Below are 15043 nucleotides of genomic sequence, written 5' to 3' on the forward strand. Positions count from 1 at the left end.
CACACATGTTAGGCGTTAATGAATAGGACTCAGGTGTGTGGAGGCGTGTGAAAATTACGTCGGCTAGATTCTTGGAAATTTGCACATGGATCGTTTGAACTCTTGAGGGCTTTTTGTTGCTTTTGCCAGCTCATGGTCATAGCTTTCGTTTAATGCAGAATAAGAATATTTTATTAGTTAAAAAAATAAGTAATGTTCAAAAATGTCTTTATCCAACTGCAGAGATGACTGTAAGTCTACAAATGATATTCGATTTTCCTAAAAGTGTAAACACCAAAACTTTGAATTACTCCATAATGGCTCATCCCAATCAGTCAATTTGTGGCTATTTTTACTGACCAATGGCAAATAATAAAAGTGGTTCATAAGTGATTTGTAAGATTCATAAATCTTTTCGAAAATAAACAAATGGATGTAGCTTCACGTTTGGATCTCTGAACCAATCTGATCCAAACATCAGTTAATCCTGAACTCCCAATCTTCTCCACAATATTTTATTTTTAGCTTATTTCTGCATCATACTTTTTATTTCACACCACAACAAGACAGAAAGTTGAGAAATGTAGAGACAAACCAGACAGCCACATCATGGCCACTTATCAGCGTACAACAGTTTGGCCTCAAAGGCAAATGTTTGTTTCCACACAGCTTTGCCCACCTCCTTTTGATTCAGACATCATTCCTGTGGTGGTCCTGGCCAAGTGCCTCATTAAGCCGAAATGTTTCTAGTCAGGCTACCCTAAGATTTTCCTAATATGATGCCTCTGCCAAAGTTTTTCTTCTCTGTAACTTTGTAAGGTCCAAAATGCTTCGTATTGCAGTACATTCATTTTGCATGCTGACTCGTGTGGCATCACTCCAGTTTGTCATGAGATTTTGCCACTTTCTTGTTTTCTCCTTAGTTTGTGAGGATTTGCACCTGTGTAGAATTCGATTCTTTACTTGGTTGGTGTATTTAAAGCTTTTAGCATTGTTGAGAGGAGGTGAGAAGTTCTTTGTTTCAAGACAACAGAATCCAAGTTCAAGCTCTTAGTTTAGCCAGTTTGTTTTAGGACGCTCACGCAGAGTCTGACTTTTGACTACACTGGTGTGAAGTCCACATTACAGCTTTCTCTGGACCAAAGCCTCACGTTTAGAGAGGAAGAGACCTTACTAAATGTACAAAGCGACCAACCACAGTTCAAGGCAAATTATACAAAAAATGTACGAATATGGGCATATGAATTAATGGGTGATTCTCACGAAACCATTGAAACACCACGGCACTAATGATTTTAGCTTTAAAATGTGTAATATAGTAACATTAAAAAGCATCAGAATTAACACAATACTGTGTTCTACCTTGCACAATGTGTGATTTCAACATAAGAATTTGTCATTGGAAATTTTATCTCATTTTCTGCTGAAATTCTCATTACCGCAATGTGTCCGGCTGTGTTTGAACATGCGTTATGTTGTAATCTAATCCAATTAACACAAAAATATTAAGAAAAAAAAGGATGTTTTGCTAGACGACTTTAGATGACAGAAAAAATATTTACTGAATATTCATGTATAATAATAATGAAGAAAAATTAGGAAAATGATGTGTCCATGCCTGATGTTCTCATCCTCCGCAACACTTTTTGAGAACAGTTTAAGCACACATACAGAATTTTAATAAAGTTTGATTTTGAGTGACCAAGCACATGGACCAGTTACTTCAAGATGGCTACCAGGTAAGATCATTTTTTTTACAGTTAATTTGAAATATTGTCTTGTCAGAATGCTTACACGACATTTTGATTATCATTACCGCAACAGATGCTTATTAAATGTTAATTTAATTAATAGAAGCATAATACTTTGATTTTAAATGCATGTGCAGAATCTCCAAATTATGTTCTTTCAGGTTTGTCATGTCATTTTGAAAATATGTCAGTGTTGATGTTTTATGACTGTTGCGGTAATGAGATTTTTTAGGACTCATTTTTTAAATGATGTTACAAAAAGTGTTAAATGATAAGTAAAAGTTTTTAAATTAATGTTCCCATTTACTCCAGACTTTGTTTTTCAATGTCTGGTGGGAAAAAAGTCAATTTAAAAGTAAGTTTTCGTGAGAATCACCCTAATATGAGTAAGCCGATTCAAATAATACATTTGATTAGCGTTGGGCAAGAAGGAATACAGCAAATCCTTAAAACCTTGGTGCTGGTTTTATCCTATACCTACCCCAAAACCTGACACTAAACCTCCAAATTATGTCATCTGCCATTTTTCAGATATTTTGGGATTCATTTTTTACATTGGTAGTCTATGGAGACACATCGTCCATCTTTTTTTTACAGTACATGATTATAACCGGGAGTGCATCCATACGTGTAGTTTAGCGCACTTTTGTCATTTAAAAAAGGCAATTTAGGTGTCAGGACTGCATTATTGGATTTACTTTTACTTTACTGGAAATTCCTTTAGCAAATCAAGCGCTTAAACAAAGCCCACAACTCATAGAGGTAAACAACTCTGTCATTGAGCGCAATTCAGCCCAAGAGCATGTTTCAACTTCCCCTTGAAAAAGTTTTAAGACAAAAGTATAAAATGCTCCTGCAGGGTGGATGAATTGGCTCTTTTAAAATGAATCCCGTAATTGGAGATTGATTCTTTCTGTCACTACATGCAGACATGATGAGTGGTATCCAATTTATCTCTCAGTAATGAACTCCTGTTCTCCTGTTATTACTCTCTTACATCTCAGATTGTTAGCACCATGAGAGCACAAAAGACCAAATTACATGATCTGTCTGTCTATATATGTGTCTATCTGTCATCTACATGTATACCTGTCTGTTTTTCTCTCTCTCTCTCTCTCTCTCTCTCTCTCTCTCTCTCTCTCTCTCTCTCTCTCTCTCTCCCTCCCTCTCCCCCTCTGTCTGTCATCCACTTGTCTAATATCTTGTCTGTCTGTCTATTGATCATTGTCTGTCTGTCTGTCTGTCTGTCTGTCTATTTATCATCTTCTATACTTGTCTTTATATCTGTCTGCATGTCTATCTTAATGTCTAGCTATCATCTACGTATCTATCTGTATGTCTTTCTATCTCTCTGTCAATCAATCATCTTTTTGTCTGTCTTTCTGACACCATATCTATCTATCTATCAATCTATCTATCTGTCTGTCTGTCTGTCTGTCTGTCTGTCTGTCTGTCTGTTTGTTTGTCTGTCTGTCTGTCTGTCTGTATATCATCTTTACTTGTCTGTCTCTCTGTATGTATGTCTATCTAAATGTCTAGCTATAATCTACTTCTCTGTCTGTCTGTCTGTCTGTCTGTCTATCATATTCTTGTCTGTCTGTCTGTCTAAAACAATGTCTGTCTGTCTGTCTGTCTATCTATCATATTCTTGTCTGTCTGTCTAAAACCATATCTATCTGTCTGTCTCTCTGTCTGTCTGTCTGACACCATATCTATCTGTCTGTCTGTCTGTCTGTCTGTCTGTCTGTCTGTCTGTCTGTCTGTCTGTCTGTCTGTCTGTCTATATATCATCTTCTTTACTTGTCTGTCTCTCTGTATGTATGTCTGTATCTAAATGTCTAGCTATAATCTACTTCTCTGTCTGTCTGTCTGTCTGTCTGTCTGTCTATCATATTCTTGTCTGTCTGTCTAAAACAATGTCTGTCTGTCTGTCTGTCTGTCTGTCTGTCTATCTATCTATCATATTCTTGTCTGTCTGTCTAAAACCATATCTATCTGTCTGTCTGTCTGACACCATATCAATATGTCTGTCTGTCCGTCTATATATCTGTCTGTCTGTCTGTCTGTCTGTATATCATCTTCTGTACTTGTCTGTCTATCTAAATGTCTAGCTATCATCTACTTCTCTGTCTGTCTATCTGTCTCTCTGTCATATTCTTGTCTGTCTGTCTAAAACAATGTTTGTCTGTCTGTCTGTCTATCATATTCTTGTCTGTCTGTCTAAAACCATATCTATCTGTCTGTCTGTCTGTCTGTCTGTCTGTCTGTCTGTCTGTCTGACACCATATCAATATGTCTGTCTGTCCGTCTATATATCTGTCTGTCTGTCTGTCTGTCTGTCTGTCTGTAAATCATTTTCTGTACTTGTCTGTCTATCTAAATGTTTAGCTATCATCTACATCTCTGTCTGTCTATCTGTCAATCGATCATCTTCTTGTATGTTTGTCGGAAACCATATCTATTTATCTATCTATCTGTCTGTCTTTTTGTCTGACACCATATCAATATATTTGTCTGTCTGTCTGTCTATCTATAATCTTATGTACTGGTCTATCTCTCTGTATATCTGTCTTTAGCCCTTTTCGGACAGGATTAATTTTATGGGGGTAGATGAAGTAATGTAATTTTACCACAGGACGGCTGTAAAATTGATGGTCAATTCGCATTTGATTAGAAATCTCAGTAAAACATTCAGAAGGTAACTCGATTACGCAGCATGTTAACTCCTTCATCGTCACGTGCACATAACCTTTGCTTTCTGATATCACATGTACAAACACGCAACATGATAACTCTAAATTGAACCAGGGATGAAACACTGTGTTTAATTTCGGTTAGGGGAGAATGTCAGAATGAAAGTTTGGTGCCTCTGAAAAGTCATTTTGACATTTTTTTAAAGTCTGTGTCATGGTATGCAGGAATTGACTTGCCACTGACTTGTTTCTCCGCCTAGAACACAAGTGAATGCTTCTTTAAGAGCTTCTATATAAGAAACAACATGATCTCACAAAGTTCACAAAGGGGTAGTCACATAATTTTTTGCTAATTTTTCCGTGGCATTCTCACGGATTGGTTACTCAACTGCTTTTTCCTATTTTCAAACCATTGTCGCTTTGGTTTAGGGTTAGATTTGGTGTTTGTGTTAGTATGTCACTTTAGGTATTGGTTTATACTATTTTTTTCTGATGTATTCTTATATATTTCCTAAACTTTAAACAATTGTTGCCTGATGTTAGGGTTAGAGTTTGGTTTGGGTAGGGATGTCATTTTATGTAAATCTAACGCTAAACCGAATCGACAATGGTAAGAAAATAGGACAAAACAGTTGAGTAACCAATCCGTGAGAATGCCATGGAAAAATGAGCAAAAAATTCTGTGACTATGCCACGGAAATTCGTGAGATCATGTTGAAAAAAAACTGACAGGAAATGATGCAATTTACATGTATATTTACAGCTGGTAGCAATGGATTATTACCTGAGGTAATTTTACAGAAGGTAAAAATCACCATCATTTATCTGTCTGTCTGTCTGTCTGTCTTTCTGTCATCTTCAGTACTTTTATGTCTCTCTATCTACATCTACAGTACTGTGCAAAAGTCTTAGGCCACCATCATCAGCTTTGTTGTTTAACCGCAGTTTTAATGTCCATCCATATTTATTTTCACTCTTTTTTAAGATACAAACAGAAAATACAGGAAATATGAAAAAAAATTCAGAATTAAACATCTTCTTCAGGTATTAGTGAGTATTTACACTGCAAAAAAAAAATATTTTCAAGAAAAAAAATATTTGTATTTTTGTCTTGTTTTCAGTAAAAAGATAAAAAAGTTCTTAAATTAAGATGCTTTTTCTTGATGAGCAAAACGACCCAAGAAAATAAGTCTAGTTTTTAGACAAAACATATCAAATTTAAGTGATTCTGTACATAAAACAAGCAAAAAAATCTTGCACATTTTTCTTAAATTCAAGAAAAATTCAAGAAAAATTTGCATACCCCATTGGCAGATTTTTTTGCTTGTTTTATGCACAAAACCACTTTAATTTGATATTTTTGGTCTAAAAACTAGACTTATTTTCTTGGGTCATTTTGCTCATCAAGAAAAAGCATCTTAATTTAAGAATTTTTAGATAGTATTTTTGTCTTGTTTTTAGTAAAAATAAGAACATTTTTCTTAAAAATCACTTTTTGCAGTGTAGTGTGACATCTCTTGGCATGAAACACATCTTGAGCTTTTTTGAGGAGACTGAAGTCTTGAATTCATTCGATTAGAATTAGAAATTAGGATTTACTTTCCTTTAGGTTTTAGAGGTCCTGCAGTTTCCTTTTGCTCAAGTGGGAGGGGAGTTTACCCTAAATACTTGACACTTCAGCTTAGACTTTTATACTGTTATTAATAATACATACAAATTTCCTGTATTTTCTGATTGTATTCTAATAGACAGAAATAATTATATATGATCACTAAATCTAATGCACTGGGAAAAAATTATTCATTGATTATAATCATTTTTTTTAAAGTAAGTGGTTGCAATCAATTTATTTAAGCTACATTTAAACAAAAAAGATTAGTAAAGTAAAATAAAATATAAAACTTTTGTTTAAATGTAGCTTAAATAAATTGATTGCAACCACTTACCTTAAAAAAATTGATTAAATTCAATGAATCATTTTTTCAATGTAGCCTAAGACTTTTGCACAGTACTGTATCTGTCAAATAATAATCTTGTCTGTTTGACACCATATCAATATGTCTGTCTGTCTGTATATCTGTTAGTCTGTCTGTATATCTGTATGTTTGTCTGTCTATCTACTGTATCTTTTTTCTGTCTAACAGGAATACCAAAGCACATGCAATGCACTTGAGAATCATTTTCAGATGCAGTTGTCCAAAGCAAACGTGTTTTGTGTTTTCTAAACCCAGACAACCAGTAAGCTTTTATGTGCAGAGTGGAAAGGTTAATACAGGCATCAAAGAGCTGCACTGTGACTTCAGAGAGAAAAGGATTTCCAGCAAAGGTGATAGATTCCTCTGTCCGGCCACTCAGATGTGACAGAAAGCTGCCCGCACTTTAAAGAAAGAGCCACTGCACATCTCATTAATAAAAGAACTTAACTCGGTTATACAGCTGCAAGACTTACACAGACAGGAATAAGACATCACTAATACATGAGTGGCCCTGTTTAAGCGGTAACTGCAAGAATCTTTCAGGTTTCATTGAAGGTGTAAGATGGTTGGGCTCAGGGATGCAATGGCAATATATATATATTTTTTTTCCCAGATAAAACTTCATTATATTAAAATTATCATATCATAAGTGTCACTCGAAAAGGTACAAGACGGTACAAAAGCTGTCACTGGGCCGGTACCTTTTTAAAAAATACACTGAAAAGGTACATATTGGTACCTCAAAGGCGCACATTGTTACCTTGTTATGTACTGGTACATCAAAGGTACATATCTGTACCTTTATAAAGTATATGTATATTTTTTAAAGGTAGCGTCCCAATGAGAACTCTTGTACCTTTTTTCTGAGAGTGTACAAACAGATTTTTTGTTATCAGTCTGTGTATTAGACAGAGTTAAAAAAGTTTTTGCTTTAAAAATTATATAATTTAAAAATATATATTTTCATGTAATTTAGTGCATTCATCTGTGCCATGTATATTCATTTAGTTGACTAGTGGTATACACTGATTAAAAAAATTAACATTAATGACATTAATCAAAACACTTACTTTGTCATATTAAGATCAGCGATCAGCTGTAAAATGTTTTGGTCCTGTTTGATTTTCGTTGACTTTGAGTAAAATAATGGAAAGTTTTTCATAAGATCCTCTGAAGTCAATGTGTTAGCATAACAGAAGCTTGATGCTGTCGTCTGAGAACAAGCAACAGCCGGCATTTTTCTTCGCCCGAGTGCCTCTTATGTAAATTTTCAAATTTTGATGGTTTACCTTTCTTCCATGCCACAGAAAACCACCACAGGTTTATCATTGCCATCAAAATTAACATTTTGTTTTTGTTTGGTTGTTGATCCCGAAGGACAAATTAGATTAGGAAAACTAGGATTCAGTGTGTATTCAAAGTGCCGCCCTTATTGTTTACAATGCGTGGAATGGTGCGCTGTGATTGGTTAAGAGGATTTATTGCATTCTGCAGAGAAGAAGGATTGGCATTTGTCGCGGTTAGGAAAAAAGGGAGAAAAGATGACAGAATAGCACGCTGTATATCAGATTCTGCGTAGAATTAAGAATTTACTTTTTAATAGTGACCAGATACAATACTGATTTTGGGGTAACAATTTTTTTTTGTTTTGGAACCAAACTCTTCATATATACAGTATATGTACTATTCAGATGCAAAAGCCACTAAATGCCACCTCTGTCAAAAATAAGATAACAATTGTAACCGTATGCTCTCGACACATACGTTCATCAAATACTTATTTGTCAAATCCGCTTAATCCCACCCACTGGCCATTCAGAAATGTTTCAGTATTTTTAGGCAGAATCCATTAAGAGTCTCAAAAAAATGCTAATTAGCAAGAAATCATGCCAGATGATGAAGTTTTTCATGATTGTATCGTACGTGTCGAGAGCATTCAGTTACAATCATCATTGATGAAAACAGTAAATCACAAAAAATGACTTAAGCTGGGTTTTCACAGGCAGGGACACACATATGCATATATTCATCCATTCAGGATTACAGATTTACAAAATAGAGGTTGAATAATAATGCAATGTTATTTCAAAAGAGCATCCCGTATGTAAATCACTCAGTTGCCAAAGGCTACACATTTTCTCTTCCTTGCTAGTTTTTTTCAAAATCATAAATTAAAATGCAAATGAAAACAGCTGGCAGCTAAAGATTGTGGTGAAACAAGTCCAGGCGACATACAGTACAACAGATGTCTTGATTCCCTCACCTAATAGACAAGACACACGGCAAAGAATATCAACAACCTGCTGAGGTCCCTGATGATACACGTGCTGCCACATCTAGGTCAACAAATGACATCACATCAGTATTTCTGCGGCATTTAAATCAGGCACTTGATTGTAATTCAATAATGTGCATAGTTTTTAAATGCTGAGCAAGTTTACTTCAAACCTGCTCACTTTAATATTCATTTCCAGCAGTGTACACTATGTGCACTTCTTAAATAAACACAAGAAGAGGTCTTTGATTAAGAATTGGTCACACTCCGGTGTTTGACTCCCCTAAATGAAGTGTGCTTTCTCAAACGCCTTGTACACAATGGAGCTAAATTTGGTTTTCACCTTTTAATGCTTAATATTTGAAGAGTTTGGTTTCAAAATGCGATAAACGCCATTATGAAATAAAAAATGAGTTACTGCCAAAATCATTATTATATCAGGTCAGTAGTTAAAAGTAAATTCTTAATTTTACGCAAAATCCAATATCCGCCGTGTTATTCTGTCATCTTTTCTCTCTTTTCCCCAAAATGCGATAAACGGCACTCTTCCTTTTTTACAGAACACAATAAATCCATTCCTGAAATTACAGCTCACCAGTCACGCAATGTAAACAAACAATGGCGGCGCGCTGAGTACACGGAGTTCTAGTTTTCCTCATCTACTTTGTACTTCGTGATCAACAAACAAAACAAAATTATACTTTAATTGCATTGCTAAGCTTGTGATGGTTTTCTGTGACGGGAAAGAAACGTAAGCCATCAACATCTAATAATTTACGCGAGAGGCACTCGGGTGATTGTTCTCCCGACAGCATCAAGCTTTTCATGCTAAAATAATTTGACCCCAGAGGATCTTATGAAAACTTTACATTATTTTATTAAAAGTCAACGAAAATCGAGCAGGACCAAAACATTTTACAGCTGATCGCTGTGAAAAATGTAAAGAGACGACGTCAAGTATAACCGCAGCAATGACAGTGTTCTTAATATAACAAAGTAAGTGTTTTGGTTAATGTCATTAATGTTTATTTTTTAATCATTGTGTACCACTAGTCAACTAAATAAATATAAAATGGTAAAGATGAATGCACATTTATACATTGATTTAATAGATTTATAGCATTGAAATAAAAAAACTGTCATGGATTTATTGCATTTTGTGGAAAAAAGAATTTGTTTTTATAATAAATCTTTGAAAATCAAGTTATGGATTTGAATTTTTTATGTTTTTATAACCTAAAGATGCTATGTGAAAGTTTGTAACAGAAAATAGTGGTTTTCATCTAGTCACTTTCTTGGTATAGAAAACACGTTTTTACCGAAATTTGTCAAAATGGATTTATTGCGTTTTGGAACCAAACTCTTAATTTGTTCTGTACACACACATTTTAGCAATTTACAGGACTAGTTGACCAGGAGAGACTAGTTAAACTAGTTGTTAATCATGCACCAGGGACATAACAGATATTACTTCTAAAAAATAAATGCATAAGGGAAAAATCCTCTGTATGCCCATTGCAGAAAATCACAATCTTGCACATAAAAAACAGTGAACAAAAAATAATCCCATGATAAATGTAAATAAATCCAAATGCTTTACCTTACAGACCAAAATATTGGGACACATTCTCACTTTAATAATGGATCGCTTCATGATCCAAACCCATTAACGGTTAAGCGCCACAGTGGTACCCAAAAAATATGTGGACATGGCAACACCGCAAGCAGCCTCACAAATGCATACAACACACAACACCAAGATGGAGGTTGATTAAAATTGCAGAACATAACAATGTTATTTTGGTCAAAGAAGTGAATGGTAACCATGTGCGATGGCAGAACGTTGCTATGGTTACCAACGTGTCAATCATCGCATTTTCCGGAGTAAGCCGTACAAACAAGAAATGAACATTTACGGGATTCACTGACACATTTTGTCACTCTCTAAACTTTAAAGTGTGTATGGAGCTAAAATAACGTATGAATATTGAAGTTAAAAAGAGACCACACACCATACTCCAAGATATTCGGTTATACCTGTGTGTAAAAATCACAAGACTGAAAACGCTACCAAATAATTGACTGATCCGACACTGAATTCTGGGGGGATAATCAGAAAGGATTTGAAACAGCACGTTATACAATTACGAAGAGAGAAGGGTGGCGTGGCGGGGAGCGACGACGGGCAGAAGTGCTGATTTTGTCTTTTGGGCAGGTGTTGAACAAGACGTCTTGGGGGAACATGTTCAGTTTAATTAGCTCCATTTACAAACCCACAGTAATTGCTGTTAAGTGGCTTTGTGGTGGTATTGTCTTTGATGCAAACGGGCCCTTCAGTGCTCAGTGGCCCTTAAGCCTGTCGTTTTTAAATACATGATTGTTTTACCCATTTAACCCAACCTCTTACTTTGATTTTGAGGTTTATGAGAGTTGTTAAGGTATTTTGTACACAGTTGGGAGTGACTTTAAAAGGTGCAGACTTTATTTCATGTGAACATTTCAAATGATTGGTGCAGTTTCACTTCAAAATAAAAATATTAAGCTGTACATAATATTTCTGAAATAAAGCTGATATCAAGCAATAGCTGTCATTTTATTGTCTAGGTTAACTATATAGTTGTGAGATGTCTAATATACTATAGTAATGTAAGCAAAGTCAACAGTGATTACGAGGTGGTTTTATTTATTTATGCATTATATTTCATTTCTTTTTGGGTAGACGTCTATAAAATTTTCTCTGACAGCCCAAATTTTGTCTTGTTTTTATGTCTGGACTGTGTTTGGGTGGTTCTTAGATGGCTTTTAACCCAAAATTGCTTCTTTTAGTCTTCAATTTCATTTTAGATTCTCTATAGTTTTTCATAACTCTGTTAATATTCTAGCTTATATTTTCTGTTTTGGTTGCACAGATGTACCAGATTTACATTTCATTAAGGATTGTATATACAGTATGTGTATGTGACAAAAAAACAAAATCTGTACCTTTATGGTTGACACACTAATGCAATACCAAATATGTGACCCTGGACCTTTTTATATGACGATTTATAAATAATCTGTAAGTGAATTGATAAGCTTTCAATTGATGTATTATGGTTTGATAGGATAGGACAATATTTGGCAGATATCAGTGGCGAAGTGGCAATTGGGAGAGTCTGGACTTTTCCTGGTGGGCCGTTGGTGTTTTGAGGCTGCGAGGGCCAGTCTGATAATAGTTATACATTACGAGTTATATAGCAACCCCGTCTGGCGACCTGATGTGCGGCCGCTTCCTACCTCCAGCTGGTCAAACTGTGCAGCCTCTCTGCTCAAAGACTTATATGAAAGTGTGTTCGACAGTTCCAACCATGTCTAGGTTTTTTTAAAATATAGGGGGATCAGTGAGCGGCCCCTCCGCAAATTGCATAGCCTGTCGACCTTTGATGTAAAAAGCCGCCGAACACCTGTTTATTGCAGAACGTATGCAGTCGGATCCATCACGCAGATAGACTACTCAATAGACTAGTTAGTGTGGATTAAGGATGTTTAAAATCTCTAGCCTGGTGATCAGGACATGAATGGATCAAATCAGCAGATTTGCAAAGGTTTATTTATCTCTACATAGGCTATATCATAAATCAAAATTAGAAGGGTAACTTTGGAGTATCACATTATATATTTCCTTATATGTGATTTCCATATTATAGACGAGAGTATTCAACGGCAATATGGCAATAAATATTCTCACAACATTATTTTTTCTCAAAACTTTGACAAAAAATGAAGAGTTTCGTTGAAAAAAGAGATAACCACAGTTTTTTTAATTGTTCAGAAATCGCGTTTTTTGGTTGTGCATTCCAATTAATTTCAATGCAACTGCAGTTGGTTTGTTTTGATTTAAAACTTTCATAACTTAAAAAATACAGCTAAGTAGCACCATAAACCAAAATAACAACATGATAACATAATAATAAACATGTTTTGACAAAAATGTTAAAAAATTGATTTATCTCGTTTTGCAACGAAACTCTTCATATATTTTCAAAGGAACTTTAGGATATTCTTACAGTTATTCAAATATGCACACTTTATTCCGCATATGATTTGAATATTAGAGTATTCACATAATGGCAATGAACGTCTCATATAGCAATAAATATCCACACATAACTTAACATAACAGCATATGAAATTAATAAACAGGCAAGGAAGCAGGATTGACATGTAAATTGTATTATTATTACCGGAAAAACAGCAATATTACTGAAATAAACTCTGAGGTAAATGCGTCAAACACGCTGTTAACTGTGAAAAAAAATTATTATCTCTCAAAACTTTATGACAAAAATTATATTTAAAGGAAATATTCTTACAGTTATTCAAAGATTCACAAATTATTCCATAAATTATTTCCTGTTTAAGAGCATGTTCGTCTGTGGCCTCGCTCTGTTATGTAATAGATTGACAGGTGCGCATCACCATTTTTCAATCAGGTATCATTTTGTATAGTTACTCATTTAGGAAAATTAGTCATGATTTTATGATTATTATGAATTTTTTTTTTTTTTTTTTGGCAGATTGATTACGTATTATTTGTATTACCCTAGTTTTACTACAAATACGAGACCTTAGTATTTTTTTTACTATGGAGGGCCGGTGGTCTACGAAATTTCCCGGTAGAATTTTTGGTCCCACTCTGCCCCTGCACAAATATGCGAACATTTTGAATCTGAAGGTAATAAAGTAAAAAAATAATTTAACAAATCTAAATAGAAAATTTTTTAAATTGTCCAAATGAAGTTCTTAGCAACACATATTAGTAATGAAAAATACATTTTTTATTTGCGGTAGAAAATGTACAAAATACCTTCATGGAAAATAATATTTACTTAATATCCTAACGATTTTTGGCATAAAAAATTGACAATTTTGACCTATATGTTTGTGGGGTTCTAAAGACACCTCAATGGTTGACAAAAGGGTGTCAAAGTGAAGCATTTGTAGAGCATCCATAATCACCAGCTTTTTTATGAACAAGCATTTGCATTTTATTTGCATTTGCATCACATCACCAAAACTGGATCATCTTTTTATGGAAACATTTGTGTTTAGTGAGGGAATTATATTATGCAGCTCAAGGGTTTAAAAACAGCTCAAGGAAATTTATAGCATCAATGTCAGTCTTTAAAATCATTGCCGACTGAGTTTGTTTCAGATCCACTATTAGTAAAGATATTGTCACACGGAGGATTCAATACTTTACCCATAAAAACTGTAAACCATAACTCATAATTGAGCTCACGATGTTCGAATCTACAGATGAAACCAACAATTGACACATTGGATTTATTTATTATTTATTTATTTTTTGTATAAAACTTATTTTACTGACAGATGAGAAATATGGTCAGTCGTAACATTTATAATTTTCTTATTACAGCCCCCCTAAGCTGAACTAATCACATTTTAATGAACATAATAACATGAACATTAAAATGAATAACAAGGGCATATTGAAATACATGACTCTGTTGCGCAGGGTTTCTTGCCATTTCTGGCAGCCTGGTGTTTGACGGATCGACCCAACTATTATTTCAGTCAGTGTCAATCATCAATGGCATAAATACTGCTCACTGAAAACACAGAACTCATGCAAGAGTCACTGAATATTCATGATTTGCAGAGGAGTAGTCTGGCAGATTAATGTGGTTTTAGTTACATAGATATTTGATCTTTAAAAACACATTGGTCGAATTACATTGCTATATGGTTGCTAGGCTGTTTTAAGCAGTTATTTGGACATTGCTTAAGTGATCTGAGTGGTTCTTAAGTACATTGATATGGTTGCTATGGTGTTTAAGGAGTTGCTAGGACACTGCTTAAGTGATCTGAGTGGTTCTTAAGTACATCGCTTTGTGGTTGCTAGGCTGCTTTGTGCGGTTGCTAGGACATTGCTCAAGTGACCTGAATAGTTTATTGATACAATGCTATGTGGTTGCTAGGGTGTTTAAATGAGTTGTTAGGGCATTGCTTAAGTGATCTGACTGTTTTTAAGTACATTGCTATGTGGTTGCTAGGGTGTTTTAATGAGTTGATAAGGCATTGCCTAAATGATCTGACTGTTTTTTTTAAGTACACTGCTTTGTTGCTGTTACGGTGCTTTGAGCGGTTGCTAGGGCATTGCTTAAGTGACCTATAAGGTTTATTGGTACAATGTTATGTGGTTGCTAGGGTGTTTCAAGCAGTTGCTATGGATTGTTTAAGTGATCTGAGTGGTTCTTAAATACACTGCTTTGTGGTTGTTACGGTGGTTTAAACGGTTGCTATGGCATTGCTTAAGTGACCTGAATGGTTTATTGATACATTGCTATGTGGTTGCTAGGGTGTTTT

The sequence above is a fragment of the Misgurnus anguillicaudatus genome, chromosome 3, assembly GCF_027580225.2.
Source record: "Misgurnus anguillicaudatus chromosome 3, ASM2758022v2, whole genome shotgun sequence".
Classification (NCBI taxonomy): domain Eukaryota; kingdom Metazoa; phylum Chordata; class Actinopteri; order Cypriniformes; family Cobitidae; genus Misgurnus; species Misgurnus anguillicaudatus.